The following is a 16,373-nucleotide window of genomic DNA, read 5'->3' on the forward strand; positions in this document are numbered from 1 at the left end:
CTCTAAAGACATACCTCAGAGTTATAGAACTCTAAAGACACACCTCAGAGCGTATAAAGCTCTAAAGACACACCTCAGAGCGTATAGAGCTCTAAAGACACACCTCAGAGTGTATAAAGCTCTATAGACACACCTCAGAGTTTTATAAAGCTCTAAAGACACACCTCAGAGTGTATAAAGCTCTAAAGACACACCTCAGAGTGATATAAAGCTCTAAAGACACACCTCAGAGTGTATAGAGCTCTAAAGACACACCTCAGAGCGTGTAAAGCGCTAAAGACGCACCTCAGAGTGTTATAAAGCTCTAAACACACACCTCAGAGTGATAGAAAGCTCTAAAGACACACCTCAGAGTGTATAGAGCTCTAAAGACACACCTCAGAGTATATAAAGCTCTAAAGACACACCTCAGAGTGTATAGAGCTCTAAAGACACACCTCAGAGCGTATAAAGCTCTAAAGCAGGCATGTCCAAACTAGGGCCCGGGGGCCAAATGCGGCCCTCAGACCAATTTTTGTTGGCCCTCCAGCTTCCTGCTATGTTGGCCCAAACAACAAAAACTAGTACTTTTTACTGTGAAATTGGGAAAATTCAGGCATATTGATGTTATACCAACCGAATATTAATGTTCCAGGTCTAATTAAAGGTGTGGAGGCTCATCGCAATTAGGTCAAATGCAAAATTTCGAATGATTCACTTTGTCATTCAACAAATTCAACATTGTCAAGTGGTTTCTGGCCCTCTGCCCCGTTTAAGTTTCAAAATACGGCCCTTGGTGAAAAAAGTTTGGACACCCCTGCTCTAAAGACACACCTCAGAGTATATAAAGCTCTAAACACACACCTCAGAGTATATAAAGCTCTAAACACACACCTCAGAGTGGTTTTAAAGCTCTAAAGGCACACCTCAGAGTTTTTACAGCTCTAAAGACACACCTCAGAGTGTATAAAGCTCTAAAGACACACCTCAGAGTGTATAAAGATCTAAAGACACACCTCAGAGTGTTATAAAGCTCTAAAGACACACCTCAGAGTGGTATAAAGCTCTAAAGACACCTCAGAGTGTTATAAAGCTCTAAAGACACACCTCAGAGTGTATAAAGATCTAAAGACACACCTCAGAGTGGTATAAAGATCTAAAGACACACCTCAGAGTGATATAAAGCTCTAAAGACACACCTCAGAGTGTATAAAGCTCTAAAGACACACCTCAGAGTGTATAAAGCTCTAAAGACACACCTCAGAGTGTATAAAGCTCTAAAGACACACTTCAGAGTGTATAAAGATCTAAAGACACACCTCAGAGTGTATAAAGCTCTAAAGACACACTTCAGAGTGTATAAAGATCTAAAGACACACCTCAAAGTGTTATAAAGCTCTAAAGACACACCTCAGAGTTTATAAAGCTCTAAAGACACACCTCAGAGTGGTATAAAGCTCTAAAGACACACCTCAGAGTGTATAAAGCTCTAAAGACACACCTCAGAGTGATATAAAGCTCTAAAGACACACCTCAGAGTGGTATAAAGCTCTAAAGACACACCTCAGAGTGTTATAAAGCTCTAAAGACACACCTCAGAGTGGTATAAAGCTCTAAAGACACACCTCAGAGTGGTATAAAGCTCTAAAGACACACCTGTCGCACCCCAGCCTAGGAGGGATGCGTCGGTGTACACAACCTCCCGTCTGGAAGGAAGAGGCCCCAGCGGAACGCCCTGCGTCATAAAGGCCTCGTTCCGCCACCTGCATAGAGACACCCGGCATTGGGGAGATACGGGTAGCCGCTGCCGCCTGTGATCCTGACGTGTGGGGTCCAGGTGTAGGCTGTTGAGCCACATCTGAAGGGGGCGCAAAGACGGCAGCCCCAGAGGAACCACTGTTGAGGGAATATAAGCCCCTTGGATCCAGCAGGGGGTCCACAGGAACTATCGCCCCCTTGTCCAGAAAGGTGCGAATCTCCTGAGAGAGCGCCTGCACCTTGGCCGGATCCTGAATAACAGTCATTCGGATCCGACCAGGAACAGGTGGCTGGGGGCGGAACTGCAGACGATACCCTTCGGACAGCGTGGCCAGCACCCAAATATCTGGGGAGTGAGCTGTACAGGGGAAAAAAGTCCTACCGCCGGCCCTGTGACCTCATCTGGAGGCCCCTCGACCCCCCACGGGCTTGTGGGGGCGACGGCCGGGTTGTGAGGAACGGGACGCACGGGACGAACGAAACCCAAACCTTGGGGCCTGTTGCAAGTCCGAGCAATGAACGGGGGAGTGATGGGGCGGTGGTGTGTACCTCCGTGAAGAAACGGAAGGGGCAGCCTCAGCCGGTCGATGAGACCCCCGCCTATGAAGCCCCGCCAACTGTTGCGGTGTACGGCAAGCCTGGGCCGTGCGCTCTAGAGCCTCACCCCTCAAGGTCTTCCTACTGGCCTCAGAGAGTGGAGACTGTGCCAGCCATACTTGGCGGCGAGCTTCCACTAATGTTGAGAGCAGACGCCCTAGTTCCCTTGACATGAGGGCGAAAGCCTGCAAGAAGGCATCAACCAGCCCATGTGTTGGTTGGTCCACCGGCACCGTCTCAAGGGAAACCGACAGGCCAAGCATTAAATGAGACAAGGAGTTCCCAATGCGACCCATACGAGCTCCCATGTCATACGCCTTACACAGAAGGTCGTCTGTAACCCGACACTGTGTTCGTGGACACCGGGCATTAGTCCGTAAAGTCTCCCCTGGACGGACGATGAGGGAGGCAATAGCCGGGTCCACTGCCGGCATATGTCCCAGGCCAAGCTTCTGAGGATCCTGCATCAGTGACAAAACCCTGCCATCTGAAGTGGGCCTCGAAAATGCCTTTGGGACTGTCCAACAGGCATGCAGTTCCTTAATGTACTCCTCCGAGGGAGGAACTGCAAAGTGGGACGCTGCAGCCTGGCGCCGAAAGAAGGCGCTAGAGGGTGCCACCTGATCCCGCGGAACAACCAAATTTAAAATAGATGTTTTTAATAATAAAAAATATTGAGGCTCTTTAAGATGGCTCAACATCAAGAATCACAATTAATGGTCACTTGACCAACTCGCTAACTCTGGACAGAGGGGTCAGACAGGGCTGTGTCTGGTCTCTCCTCCTGTTTGCTTTGTACTTACAATTTATTAGACAATCAAAAACAATTCATGGTGTTTTACTCGATGGGACAGAACATGAAATTGCCTGCTGCAGATGAAGTTCTGTTGTATTCCTCAATACAGGGGGCCTTGGTATCTCTTTCTAATACTACTGTGTGAACTAGCCGGCCGCTATCATCATCAATATATATATATATATATATATATATATATATATATATATATATATAAAAATCACAACAACTGTTGCCTCTGAGGGCGACAGTGAAAAGCTGATTAAACAGTGTCCATAGGGACGAGGGACGATGTCCCAGGATCCTGTCCTTAGACCCTCCTACTCCTCCTATCAATGTGTATGAAGTTCCCAACCTTGGTTTGGTGAATCTGGACAGCCACGAGGTCGAGGACTTCACTGGCTCATCTGGTGGTCTGTCTCTCCTGAAAAACAAGTTATAAAAACAGTTATAATTTCTCCTGAGGTTTGACAAAGGCGCTCAAAAGTCTGCAGTTTACATTCAATTCAAGTAGAAACTACATATATGTTCAGAAAGATGAAGCTGAATCTTACCTTTTGTTCATTTTATATGTAATATTATTGGAGTGATCCAACAGCCGCGCTCGTCCTGCACTTCACTCACACTTCACTGTGTGTCAGACCAGTCAAACCTGTCTCAGCCGATCAGCTGATGACACCAGGAAGTGTGATGACACCAGGAAGTGTGATGAACACAGGAAGTGTGATGACACCAGGAAGTGTGATGAACACAGGAAGTGTGATGACACCAGGAAGTGTGATGAACACAGGAAGTGTGATGAACACAGGAAGTGTGATGAACACAGGAAGTGTGATGACACCAGGAAGTGTGATGACACCAGGAACTGTGATGAACACAGGAAGTGTGATGAACACAGGAAGTGTGATGACACCAGGAAGTGTGATGAACACAGGAAGTGTGATGAACACAGGAAGTGTGATGAACACAGGAAGTGTGATGACACCAGGAAGTGTGATGAACACAGGAAGTGTGATGAACACAGGAAGTGTGATGAACACAGGAAGTGTGATGAACACAGGAAGTGTGATGAACACAGGAAGTGGGATGAACACAGGAAGTGTGATGAACACAGGAAGTGGGATGAACACAGGAAGTGTGATGAACACAGGAAGTGGGATGAACACAGGAAGTGGGATGAACACAGGAAGTGGGATGACACTAGGAAGTTGGAATGTCACAAATAAAATGAATGACACAAACACCAGCAACGATCAGGAACTGGACACAAATTATAATGAACATTCGACCCCTGGACGAGATGGGATTCTTTTGTAGTGGCATCATTTTAGTTTTATTTATTAGATATGTTGTGTTTACTTGCTTTCTGTGTCGTGTTGTTTATTTTGTGTCGTATAGGTATATAATGTGGTATATAATAATTGTATAATGTGGTATATAATAGGTATATAATGTGGTATATAATAGATATATAATGTGTATATAATAGGTATATAATGTGTATATAATAGGTATTTAATGTGGTATATAACAGATATATAATGTGGTATATAATAGGTATATAATGTGGTATATAATAGGTATTTAATGTGGTATATAACAGATATATAATGTGGTATATAATAGGTATATAATGTGGTATAAAATATATATATAATGTATATATAATAGGTGTATAATGTTTATATAATAGATATATAATGTGTATATAATAGGTATATAATGTGTATATATAATAGGTATATAATGTGTATATAATAGGTATATAATGTGGTATAAAATATATATATAATGTATATATAATAGGTATATAGTGTGTATATAATAGATATATAATGTGTATATATATATATAATGTGTATATAATAGATAAATAATGTGTATATAATAGGTATATAATGTGTATATAATAGGTATATAATGTGTATATAATAGATATATAATGTGTATATAATGGATATAATGTGTATATAATAGGTATATAATGTGTATATAATAGATATATAATGTGTATATAATAGATATATAATATGTATATAATAGGTATATAATGTGTATATAATAGGTATATAATGTGTATATAATAGGTATATAATGTGTATATAATAGATATATAATGTGTATATTATAGGTATATAATGTGTATATAATAGATATATAATGTGTATATAATAGGTATATAATGTGTATATAATAGATATATAATGTGTATATAATAGATATAATGTGTATATAATAGGTATATAATGTGTATATAATAGATATGTAATGTGTATGTAGTAGGTTGAAAACGCTATATTCAAAAGTTTATATAGAAACAGACACCCCCTCTATTTTTTGTATTTTTGGCTACTGTGTCTTTAATCTTTGGGACATCCATCCAGCAGATGGTGCTCTAAGCGCTCCTGTGGGGATTAGAGCGAGACAATGCGCATGTACAGCAGAATTAAACACGCTGTGCATGGAATGACTCGTCTCCCTCATCTGTCCACAGGTAATCACCAAAAGTTCCGTTGTTTTGACTTAAACTTGGTTAAATGTAATATATGTGTTATGCAGAGTTGGAACAAACCGTAGTTGATGTGATTTGTGAAATTGAAATGTGTTTTCGTGTGTACTTAACACGTGGTTTAAACTTTGCCACAAGTCTGCCATGTGCAGAGGTAAAAGTATTATTTGGACAATTTCAACTGCTTGGTAGCATGCAAAAGGTTACAATTGATTACATACAATTTGGTTTTTGATTAGTTTAGACTGTTAAAGTAGCTGCCGCCATTTGCAGGCACATGTTGCCAACGTGCTTGTGTGTGTGCACGTGCGTGCCTCTGTGTGTGTGTGTGTGTGTGTGTGTGTCTGTGTGTGTGTGTGCGTGGTGTAAGAGATTTAGTTACCTGTAATTTTATTTATATATTATAGTTTATTTATGTATATCTGTTAAGTTTATCTGTTGAGTCAATTTAGATATTCTTTTATCGTCTTTTGCCAAATATGTGTTTGTTAATTTATTTATTGTCATTTATAATTTTATTGATTGTATACGATAATTGAATGTGATAATTGAAAAGTAGAATTAAACACGCTGTGCATGGAATGACTCGTCTCCCTCATCTGTCCACAGCGATATTCTCCTGGCTACACAGTCTAACTCTTTAGCTGTGTACCATTTGCTACCGCCCAGCTTACCCCTAGGGCTGGCGCCGGTAACAATTGGGGGCTCGTCCGGGATCACTAAAGCAACTGCCTGGTGAAGAGTGCGCCTGTATTGTTTGATGTGTCTGGAACTTCAGGGAAGGCTCCCACTACGTGTGTCATCCAAAGAGTATCCACCACCATCAAAAGGACATGGCAACTAATGCACCACGGCGAGCGCTGATTGTTAAGATCCAGAGACAACTTTCCAGTTTGAACACCAGTCAGCTACAAGCCATCACAAACGCCATCGATGACGGCAATATTCCAGTCCGCACTGATGAGCTAAGTGACACTGACTTGTATGAGCTTATTGTTGACTACATTAGAGGTGACCAGCTCAAGTCACTAGAGGATGAAGGCATGTCGCAACTGCTCCTCCTTGATGACTTGATGGCCGATCTGCTGAGACCTACAGCTTCGATGGGTCCTGGAGACGAGGGTCCTGGAGACGAGGGTCCTGCTCACGTCCAGAGGGAAGTCCAGACCACCGTTCCTGCTCCAGCACCAGGTCATCTCAACACACCTCCTTCCACCACTTCAGGAGAAATCATCACTCCATCACCTCAACACAACAATCTCCACTCCTTACCCAACGACTACTCTTCTGGAGAAGACAGAGACGTTGGCACACCAACAAGAAACCTTGCTGCAGACCAAACCAGCAGAAATGTTGGCCGTCATCTGAGTGGGACTAGTCCATCATCCAGTTTGAGAAATCAGGTATTGAGTATCAGTGATGTTGCAAGTCTGCTCCCACGCAGAGAGTTTAAGCTGCATGGCGGACAGATTTCAGACACTGGCTCAGATGTTTCTTATAGTAACTTGTGTAAACAAATTGATGAAGGTTTATCCGAAGGTTTTTCTGAATCAGAAGTTATCAGAAGTGTGCTTAAAATCACAAAACCTGGTACATTTAGAGACATGTTACTCAACAAATGTGATTTAAATGTTAGTGAGCTTAAGAAGTTTCTTCGCTCTCACATTCATGACAAAAACAGTACAGAGCTCTTTCAAGAGTTAAGTAATGCTAAACAGTCGGATAAAGAGAGTCCACAACAGTTCTTATACCGAGCAATGGGTTTAAAACAACGTGTTCTTTTTGAGTCACAACAAGTTGGTACCGGTTTTACATATGATGTTAAACTTGTACAGGGGACTTTTCTCCATACTCTATATCAGGGGTTAAATGAGAAAAATGACTATGTGAGACGTGACTTAAAGCCCTTCCTTAATGACATGCAAATTAGTGATGACCTCTTATTAGAACAAATTACTAAATCAACAAGTGAGGAGGCAGAAAGACAGAAAAGGCTGGGTACAACTGTTAAGACTAAAACTGTGACTATTGCTACACTTGACAGTGGTGACAAGACTAAAGACGACAAAGAAAGACAAACTCAACATGACGCTATTAGAGAACTAACAGCACAAGTGTCCTCACTGACTAAGCATTTAGCCCAAATGACCAGACCACCTGATAACCCCATACCTGTGGACTTAAGCATTCAGGGACACAAGCCACAAGTACGAAGTGAAACAAGGGGCAAATGCAAGTCATGCGTACAACAAAACATAACCACGTGTCATCATTGTTTTGTTTGCGGCCAAACAGGACACCGGGCCATAGGATGTCTTCAGCGAAAAGTGTCGGGAAACGCGACACGGTCACAGGGGAGGGGCAGCCAGTGACCGAGACAGCCCTAAAGCCCCAAATCTCTAACAGTCAAGATCCAAAATCCAAGTCAACTCGCTCATCACCACAGCCAAAGAAAAGACTTGCTCAACTCATTGGTAAACGATGTATGGTTTCATGTGCTCTCAATGGTGCTCCAATCCAAATGCTACTGGATTCAGGTGCTCAAGTGACCATGGTGGGAAAAACATGGATGCAAAAGACATTACCAGCTGTTTCCATTCAACCACTCACGTCCTTTTTTTCAGACCAACCTTTTGAAATTTCTGCTGCAAACGGCAGTGACGTTCCTTTTGAAGGCTGGGCTGATGTAGCACTTGAGCTCAAGAGCAATAACCATGGACATGTAACTATCCAAGTACCAGTGATCATCTCCCAAAACTGTCTAAGTCATCCCATTTTAGGCACTAATGTTATTGCAGAAGTGATTAAATCCCACAAAGAGACAGATACTAACATCACAGCTCTACTCAAAGAGGCACTAAGCGTAAATGACAGTACAGTTGAGGCTTTAGTGTCAGCACTTGAAGTTTTTACCCCAACTGATGACTGCATAGAATACACAGTAAAAACTGGTAAAAAAGGTGTAATATTGCCTGCCGGTCAAATATCTGAAATCAGGTGCAGGGTCAGAGAGTGGCCAGCCGGAGGCGCAATGTTATTTCAGCCCAGTTTTCAAGATGACTGTCCAGATGGTTTAGAGTTGTTCCCTGCATTAGTAGATGTCCCTAGTGGTTTAACAAAGACTGTAAAAATCCCTATTCAGAACATCACTAAACATGACATTTATCTTTCAAAGAGAACTGTTTTGGGAACATTAGAAGAAGTAACCGAAGTGAGACCTGTAAACTGTGTTTCAGACAACTCAGACCAACCAACCAATGTAAACACATGTTCTGTCAATCCCATTTCTACACAGAAAACCAGTAACCAATGCCAAATAACAAAGGATACTCATGTGAAAAGTGAAAAATGGCATCCACCTGTGGATTTGTCCCATTTGGACGAGAATGAACAAAAGATGGTAAAGGACATGCTGTTTGAGGAGTCTGATGTTTTTGGGAAAAGTGACTCAGACATTGGATGCATCCCGAGTCTACAACTCAAAATCAATCTCACAGACAATGTACCTGTCCAAACGTCCTACAACTCCATTCCAAAACCCTTGTACAAGGAAGTGAAAGACTATGTTCAAAAGCTGCTGGACCATGGCTGGATTAGGAAATCCACTTCTCCCTATTCCTCACCAGTGGTCTGTGTCAGAAAAAAGGACATGTCACTTCGCTTGTGTGTTGATTTTCGGGGGTTAAATCGCAAAACTATCCCCGATCGCCATCCACTCCCACGCATTCAAGACCTGCTGGATAACCTGGGGGGCTACTCATGGTTTTCAATATTAGACCAAGGTAGTGCTTACCACCAAGGCTTTGTGGAAGAGAACTCTAAACACCTGACCGCTTTTAGCACACCTTGGGGGTTATATGAGTGGAACCGCCTCCCATTTGGCCTCACCAACGCCCCAGCAGCCTTTCAAAGATGTATGGAAGGGGTCCTTGAAGGTTTGAGGGATGAGTGTTGTTCACCTTACTTAGATGACGTGTTATGTTATTCTAAGACTTTCACTGACCATGTAAATGACTTAAAACTTGTTCTACACAAACTCAGAGAATTTGGTATAAAGTTACGCCCTAACAAGTGTGAACTTTTTAAACGCCAAATCAGATATGTAGGTCGTCTTGTGACTAGTGAAGGAGTCCAGATAGATCCTAAAGATCTAGAAGCAGTTAACCAGCTTCGAGACAGAGAACCAAAGAATGTTGGAGAAGTTAGAGCTCTCCTTGGCTTCTTAGGTTACTACAGGACATTCGTTCAGGACTTTTCCAGGTTAGCAAGACCACTATTTAAACTTGTTGAGAGTCCCAGTGAGGTAGAGTACAAATCTACAAAAAGAAAATCTAACAAGTCCAAGAAAAGCAGTAATGGTCAGCTTCCGTCCAAAACCCCTGTTAACTGGACACATGAACACAGTGCAGTTGTGTCACATTTTGTAGACATGTTAACTAGTCCACCTATCTTGGCATACCCAAACTTTGACTTGCCTTTCGTCCTCCATACAGACGCTTCTAATGAAGGTCTGGGAGCTGTACTTTATCAACAACAGAACAACAAACTACGTGTCATTGCATATGGTTCTAGGACGCTCACACCTGCTGAAAAAAACTATCACCTTCACTCCGGCAAGCTTGAGTTACTGGCGCTCAAGTGGGCAATCTGTGACAAATTCAGGGATTATCTTTATTATGCTCCTACTTTTACAGTATTCACGGACAATAATCCCCTCACATATGTTTTGAGTACAGCCAAATTAAACGCAGTTGGGCATCGCTGGGTGGGTGAGTTAGCAGATTTTCACTTTACAATCAAGTATCGTCCTGGCAAATCAAATGCGGATGCAGACACACTGTCCAGATATCCTGTACAACTGACAGATCACTTACCAGAGTACACAGAGACAATGCCACCTGAAGTAATTTCTGCCATTTGGCAGGGTGACAAAGCTATGAGAGACAGTGAAGTGCCATGGGTTGCCGCTTTACAGTTAAACTCAAATACCAGTGACACTAAAACTGAAGGTACTCCAGTAATCTCACCTGAAGATCTTCGAGCTGCTCAAAAAGAGGACAAGTCAATCTGTGAAGTGATACAGTTAAAGAAAAGAGGCTGGAATCCAAATGACAAAGATAAGAAACAAATGACTCGTGAAACAAGGAGATTAGTACATGAGTGGAACAGACTAAAATTAGAAAAAGGACTCATGTACAGATATACTGGGAAAAGAAAACAGTTAGTTCTACCAGACAAACTGAAAAAAACTGTTTTGAGACATTTGCATGATGATATGGGTCACGTAGGCGCAGATAAAGTAATTCATTTGGCTAGAGAACGTTTTTATTGGCCATTTATGCAACGCGATATTGAGGATTATGTCATTCGACAATGCACTTGTCTGAAACAAAAACGTCCGTGTGTTCCAGACAAAGCCCCAATGGGTTCAATCACAACTAGTGCTCCTTTTGAACTCATATCAGTTGACTACCTTCACCTCGAACCGAGTAAAGGCGGTTATGAGTACATATTAGTTCTGGTAGACCACTTCACGCGATTTGCGCAAGCTTATCCAACGAAAAATAAGTCTGGTAAAACCGCAGCAGAGAAAATATTCCATGACTTCATCCCACGGTTCGGATTTCCTGAAAAACTCCACCATGATCAGGGCCGGGAGTTCGAAAATAACCTATTCCAAAGACTCCAACAACTTGCAGGAATAGCTCACTCTCGAACGACCCCTTATCATCCGCAGGGTAATCCTGTTGAGCGTCTAAACAGAACACTACTACAAATGTTACGCACTCTACAAGAAGAAAGGAAAACACAGTGGAAAGACCATTTGCCTCACATTCTCCATGCTTACAATTGTACGAGACATGAAGCAACTGGATATTCACCTTTTTTTCTCCTGTATGGTAGAATGCCTAGACTACCCATAGATTTGCTTTTTGACATCAAACCTGAAAGTGACTGTAAAACAAAGCAAGAGTATGCTGAAAAATGGGCATGTCGTATGCAAGAAGCCTACAGAATTGCTTCAGAAAACAGCCAGAAAAGCTCTGCTAAAGGGAAAAAGTACTATGACAAACACACAAAAGGTATCCCTTTACAACCTGGAGATCGAGTACTAGTCAGGAATCTCTCTGAACGAGGAGGTCCTGGAAAACTAAGAGCTTACTGGGAAAGATGTATCCATAAAGTGATTGAAAAGATTGAAGATGGACCTGTGTATAAAGTTCAAAGTGAGACAGGAAACCGTAATCTGAGAATTCTACACCGAAATCTTCTATTATCAGTCAATGACTTGCCACTAGAACAAGAACAATGTCAAAAAGATAACCGCACAAGACAGAAACAATGTAAAGGAAAAGAACAAAGACAAATTCAGGAAGCTGCTGAGTCTGAACAATCAGATGAGGAAGAGGAATACACGTACAATTGGCATCGTGTGCCTATACGTCAAAGTGAACCTACACCTCAACGGCGTTCTGGACTCAGGGCCACAGCACCTGCATTTCAAACAGAAAGACAAAGTACTCAACCAGTTAGAGTACCACAACCAAGAGTTCCACCACAAGTTGAGGTACAAACTCCAAATATGGCAATCCCGGCTGTTGAACCTGATTCAGGGCCAAGGTCAGTACCTTTGGCTATTGCTCCAGCTGCGGACATACCAGAAATGGAAACTGTGGACAGTGATGAGTTGGAAACAGAAACAAACATGCATGAGGGAACAGTTCGCCGATCGTCCAGAACCATTAAGCCAAGAGAACTATTCACTTACAGTCGGTTTGGACAACCATCATACCAAGAATGGAGACCTGGAGCGAACATGATGTTTGCCTGTATTCCTCAACCATTGCCCTATTACCAACCTGACATGTACTATTACCCTACTCCTGTATGGACATGTTAGACGTTGAAAGACTGAAGTAACCATTCAAATTAACCAAGTAATATGACTCTTTAAGACTGTATGTGACCTAACTTGAAACACTTAGCATAAGATGCCGGAGTCATCTTTTAAAGCAGGGGAGAGTGTAGTAGGTTGAAAACGCTATATTCAAAAGTTTATATAGAAACAGACACCCCCTCTATTTTTTGTATTTTTGGCTACTGTGTCTTTAATCTTTGGGACATCCATCCAGCAGATGGTGCTCTAAGCGCTCCTGTGGGGATTAGAGCGAGACAATGCGCATGTACAGCAGAATTAAACACGCTGTGCATGGAATGACTCGTCTCCCTCATCTGTCCACAGGTAATCACCAAAAGTTCCGTTGTTTTGACTTAAACTTGGTTAAATGTAATATATGTGTTATGCAGAGTTGGAACAAACCGTAGTTGATGTGATTTGTGAAATTGAAATGTGTTTTCGTGTGTACTTAACACGTGGTTTAAACTTTGCCACAAGTCTGCCATGTGCAGAGGTAAAAGTATTATTTGGACAATTTCAACTGCTTGGTAGCATGCAAAAGGTTACAATTGATTACATACAATTTGGTTTTTGATTAGTTTAGACTGTTAAAGTAGCTGCCGCCATTTGCAGGCACATGTTGCCAACGTGCTTGTGTGTGTGCACGTGCGTGCCTCTGTGTGTGTGTGTGTGTGTGTGTGTGTCTGTGTGTGTGTGTGCGTGGTGTAAGAGATTTAGTTACCTGTAATTTTATTTATATATTATAGTTTATTTATGTATATCTGTTAAGTTTATCTGTTGAGTCAATTTAGATATTCTTTTATCGTCTTTTGCCAAATATGTGTTTGTTAATTTATTTATTGTCATTTATAATTTTATTGATTGTATACGATAATTGAATGTGATAATTGAAAAGTAGAATTAAACACGCTGTGCATGGAATGACTCGTCTCCCTCATCTGTCCACAGCGATATTCTCCTGGCTACACAGTCTAACTCTTTAGCTGTGTACCATTTGCTACCGCCCAGCTTACCCCTAGGGCTGGCGCCGGTAACATGTATATAATAGGTATATAATGTGTATATAATAGGTATATAATGTGTATATAATAGGTATATCATGTGTATATAATAGGTATATAATGTGTATATAATAGGTATATAATGTGTATATAATAGATATATAATGTGTATATTATAGGTATATAATGTGTATATAATAGGTATATAATGTGTATATAATAGGTATATAATGTGTATATAATAGGTATATAATGTGTATATAATAGGTATATAATGTGTATATAATAGGTATATAATGTGTATATAATAGGTATATAATGTGTATATAATAGATATGTAATGTGTATATAATAGGTATATAATGTGTAATAGGTATATCATGTGTATATAATAGGTATATAATGTGTATATAATAGATATATAATGTGTATATTATAGGTATATAATGTGTATATATAGATATATAATTTGTATATAATAGGTATATAATGTGTATATAATAGGGGTATATAATGTGTATATAATAAGTATATAATGTGTATATAATAGGTATATAATGTGTATATACTATATATATAATGTGTATATAATAGGTATATAATGTGTATATAATAGATATATAATGTGTATATTTAGATATATAATGTGTATAATAGGTATATGATGTGTATATATAGGTATATAATGTGTATATAATAGGTATATAATGTGTATATAATAGGTATATAATGTGTGTATAATAGGTATATAATGTGTATATAATAGATATATAATGTGTATATAATAGGTATATAATGTGTATATATAGATCTATAATGTGTATATAATAGGTAAATAATGTGTATAAAGTAGGGGTATATGATGTGTATATAATAGGTATATAATGTGTATAAAGTAGGGGTATATGATGTGTATATAATAGGTATATAATGTGTATATAATAGATATATAATGTGTATATTTAGATATATAATGTGTATAATAGGTATATGATGTGTATATATAGGTATATAATGTGTATATAATAGGTATATAATGTGTATATAATAGGTATATAATGTGTGTATAATAGGTATATAATGTGTATATAATAGATATATAATGTGTATATAATAGGTATATAATGTGTATATATAGATCTATAATGTGTATATAATAGGTAAATAATGTGTATAAAGTAGGGGTATATGATGTGTATATAATAGGTAAATAATGTGTATATAATAGGGGTATATAATGTGTATATAATAGATATATAATGTGTATATGTGTATATAATAGGTATATAATGTGTATATAATAGGTATATAATGTTTATATAATAGGTATATAATGTTTATATAATAGGTATATAATGTGCACATAATAGGTATGTAATGTGTATATAATAGGTTTACTATGTGTATATAATAGGTTTACTATGTGTATATAATAGGTATATAATGTGTATATAATAGGTATATAATGTGTATATAATAGGTATATAATGTGTATATAATAGGTATATAATGTGTATATAATAGGTATATAATGTGTATATAATAGGTATATAATGTGGTATATAATAGGTATATAATGTGTATATAATAGGTATATAATGTGTATATAATAGGTATATAATGTGTATATAATAGGTATATAATGTGTATATAATAGGTATATAATGTGTATATAATAGGTATATAATGTGTATATAATAGGTTTATAATGTGTATATAATAGGTATATAATGTGTATATAATAGGTATATAATGTGTATAATATGTATATAATGGGTATATAATGTGTATATAATAGGTATATAATGTGTATATAATAGGTATATAATGTGTATAATGTGTATATAATAGGTATATAATGTGTATATAATAGGTATATAATGTGTATAATATGTATATAATGGGTATATAATGTGTATATAATAGGTATATAATGTGTATAATATGTATATAATGGGTATATAATGTGTATATAATAGGTATATAATGTGTATAATATGTATATAATGGGTATATAATGTGTATATAATAGGTATATAATGTGCACATAATAGGTATATAATGTGTATATAATAGGTATATAATGCGTATATAATGGGTATATAATGTGTATATAATGGGTATATAATGTGTATATAATAGGTATATAATGTGTATATATAATGTGTATATAATGTGTATATAATAGGTATATAATGTGTATATAATGGGTATATAATGTGTATATAATAGGTATATAATGTGTATATAATAGGTATATAATGTGTATATAATGTGTATATAATGGGTATATAATATGTATATAATGTGTATATAATGTGTATATAATGTGTATATTATAGGTATATAATGTGTATATATAATAGGCATATAATGTGCACATAATGTGTATATAATAGGTATATAATGCGTATATAATGGGTATATAATGTGTATATAATAGGTATATAATGTGTATATAATAGGTATATAATGTGTATATATAATAGGTATATAATGTGTATATAATAGGTATATAATGTGTATATAATATGTATATAATGTGTATATAATAGGTATATAATGTGGTATATAATAGGTATATAATGTGTATATAATGGGTATATAATGTGTATATAATAGGTATATAATGTGTATATATAATAGGTATATAATGTGTATATATAATAGGTATATAATGTGTATATATAATAGGTATATAATGTGTATATAATAGGTATATAATAGGTATATAATGTGTATATAATAGGTATATAATATGTATATAATAGGTATATAATGTGTATATAATAGGTATATAATGTGGTATATAAT

The sequence above is a fragment of the Eucyclogobius newberryi genome, unplaced genomic scaffold (assembly GCF_026437365.1).
Source record: "Eucyclogobius newberryi isolate DKJ021-1_F unplaced genomic scaffold, fEucNew1.0.hap1 SCAF_14, whole genome shotgun sequence".
Taxonomy (NCBI): Eukaryota; Metazoa; Chordata; class Actinopteri; order Gobiiformes; family Gobiidae; genus Eucyclogobius; species Eucyclogobius newberryi.